At 33.4% G+C, this 2,704-nt stretch overlaps 1 protein-coding gene across 2 annotated transcripts in view; it reads right to left on the reverse strand.

The window, feature by feature from the left end:
• Window positions 1-946: 946 nt before the first annotated feature.
• LOC108691114 (nitrilase and fragile histidine triad fusion protein NitFhit) overlaps window positions 947-2,704 on the reverse strand; it is an 8,282-nt gene continuing 6,524 nt past the window's right edge. For both annotated transcript variants that reach the window (XM_018198766.1, XM_018198764.1), the window contains exon 7: window positions 947-1,246. The gene's annotated coding sequence lies outside the window, so the exon portion shown is untranslated. The remainder of the gene's footprint in view (window positions 1,247-2,704) is intronic.

The following is a 2,704-nucleotide window of genomic DNA, read 5'->3' on the forward strand; positions in this document are numbered from 1 at the left end:
GATATATATATATTTATATATATATTTAAACTCGTAGAAAAATGTATGGGAGAATATAACACAAACCCTAAATTGTTCCGGATTGGGACCGGAGAAATCTTCATCTGAATGGAAAAAGATTATTTTTTAATCTGTTTCATAAATCTCTATTTTTTTATTATAACTCTCATTTTTAAATTTTCATGTGATTTTTATGCACTTCATATTTTTATCTTTTATTCATATATTTAATTTAATATCACGTTTTCTTAATATGCGAAGTTTTCGCCTGTCAACTGCGTGCTCTTCTTCGTTCATTTGTGGCGAGAAACCACGCAATATCCATTTCAAATAGATATTTAAATATATTTGTATTTGTCGAAAACAAGAGAATTCTAGTGCAGTCTAATGCAGGAACAAAAAATAGACCAAAAGATCAAAAAACAAGCTAATTTATATCAATTTACTAAAAAATAGAATTTCACATTTTAGACATTTCGTTACTTGTCGAAAAATTTCTCGTGAAACTATTTCACATTTTATAACAACCAAAAAAGTTACTCGCTTATTCATTCATGTGAATTTGTTCACTTTTTGTGTGTTCATTTTTAGGGGAAACTTTACATAATCTCTTGAAATCATAGATGATAATAGAGTTGAAACTTTTCACTTTTCACGTTTTTTCGCTCTAAGGAAAAAGTTATATGATTGACCCCTGAAGGAATCTTAAAACATGGAGATGAAGTTTTAAAACATGATCTTGCAGACAATTTTATAATATGTGCATCTTCGAACCGAACAATTTTCCCCTGTGGTATTTTCTTGCATGATAAAAAAAGCGGAGGTATTTAAAATTGAATTTATAGGAAATATTCTGTATATTATTAATTTTAATTTATCATAGTTGTAATCATAAACATAGGTTATTTCATTTTTGAATATTTTTTATTACGTACGCACGCACGCACGCACACCCAAGTGTGCGAGATTGTTTCCTAGATATATAATTACTTATTAATAAAACAAAAGACTTTTTAATATATTTTATAAGCAGTTTTATCGATTGTAAGTATGCTGAAACATATTTAATATGTTTTGCAAGAGTTTTTATTGTGTTGTGGATGTTTGTATGGAAATGATATTCGTGTCCAAGGAAGCCTGACTCGAAGCTTTTTAGTTGGCCGCAGCGTTTCGTCTCAGTACTAAACTCATCCTCACTACTAAACTCATCAGTAAGGCAATGTAGTGTGAGCCCTGCCTTACATGCCTGGAATAAATTTAGATTGATGTTTTATTTAAAGGGAATTCGCATGATTGCGATGCTCGCGCGAATCCGAGCAAGTCCCATTGGTAGCGAGTCATGTTATAAACAGTATTATAAATTTAGAACAAGACCGCTAATATAAATACGTCAACTAACAATAAATAAGAGAAGCGCAAATTACGATCAAAGTTATTGAATAACATCTCTATATGTAAAATGTATTTAAATACATTTTATTTAAAATATATTTTATTTTAAATACATTTATTTCAGATATCTGCCGATTACATTCGAACTATTGGGAGTACAAATTAGTTCGATCCGTTTTTTGTGCATTTATTTCAAAACAAAATGAATGAACAGATCAATTAAAGTATTGTTCATCACTGCCTACTACTTTTTCCCATCTCTTAGGCAATTTTTGAATTCCATCTCGAAAAAATGATTCGTCTTTGGAGGCGATCCAATTTTGGAATCAATTTTCGATTTCTGCGAAAGAAGTGAACCGGTGACTTGTTGCATCCTTCGGAATAACCAGTAATTAGAAGGAGCAATGTCCGAAGAATACGGCAATAAAACATCCCATTTGAGCGTTTCCAAATATTTTTTTACGACTTCAGCAACATGAGCATTGTCATGAAGAAGAATAACTTTATCATGTCTTTGCTCGTATTCCGACCGTTTTTCTTGCAATGCACGGCTCAATTGTAGCCGATACCGATCGCCCGTAATGGAATCACCAGGTTTCAGCAGCTCATAATAAACAAGACCCTTTTGGTCCCACCAGATACAGAGCATGATCTTCGAATCATGAATATTCGGCCGTGATGTTGAGCTCGATGGCAACGATTGACCGGGCTTAGCGTAGTATTTTTTCTTCTTGAGGTTGTCATAGAATATTCACTTCTCATCTCCAGTCACAATCCGATGCAAAAAACCTTTTCTCTGTTATCTTTGAATCAGCTGTTCGCAAAGGAAAAATCGCCTTCTCTTGGTTTCGGCATCATAAGGCAATTTCCTTGTTTTTGAATCATTCCCATAGTTCTCAATCGTACAGAAACGGCTTGTTGAGTTACTCTCAATAATTCTGCAAGCTCCTCTTGCGTTTGACTCTGATCTTCTTCGAGTAATGCCTCTAATTCTTTGTCTTCGAATTTTTTTGGCTGTCCAAAGTGAGGCTTGTCTTCAACGCTGAAATCTCCATCCTTGAAACATCGAAACCATTCCCTACATGATTTATCAGTTGGAGCAGTGCCATAAATTTCGACAAGCATTCGATGGGCTTCAGCCCACTTTTCTTCCAATTAAAGCAGAAAATCAAAACCACCCGCAAATGCTGCTTGATTAACACAAAATTCGACATTTCAAACACAGTAAAAATCAAAGTTTTTGTATGAAACTCAAAGCGATATAAACTGAATTATTAACAGATGTTTAACCTCTCTGAAACCGCCAAAATCA

Source organism: Atta colombica, unplaced genomic scaffold, assembly GCF_001594045.1.
Source record: "Atta colombica isolate Treedump-2 unplaced genomic scaffold, Acol1.0 scaffold4, whole genome shotgun sequence".
NCBI lineage: Eukaryota > Metazoa > Arthropoda > Insecta > Hymenoptera > Formicidae > Atta > Atta colombica.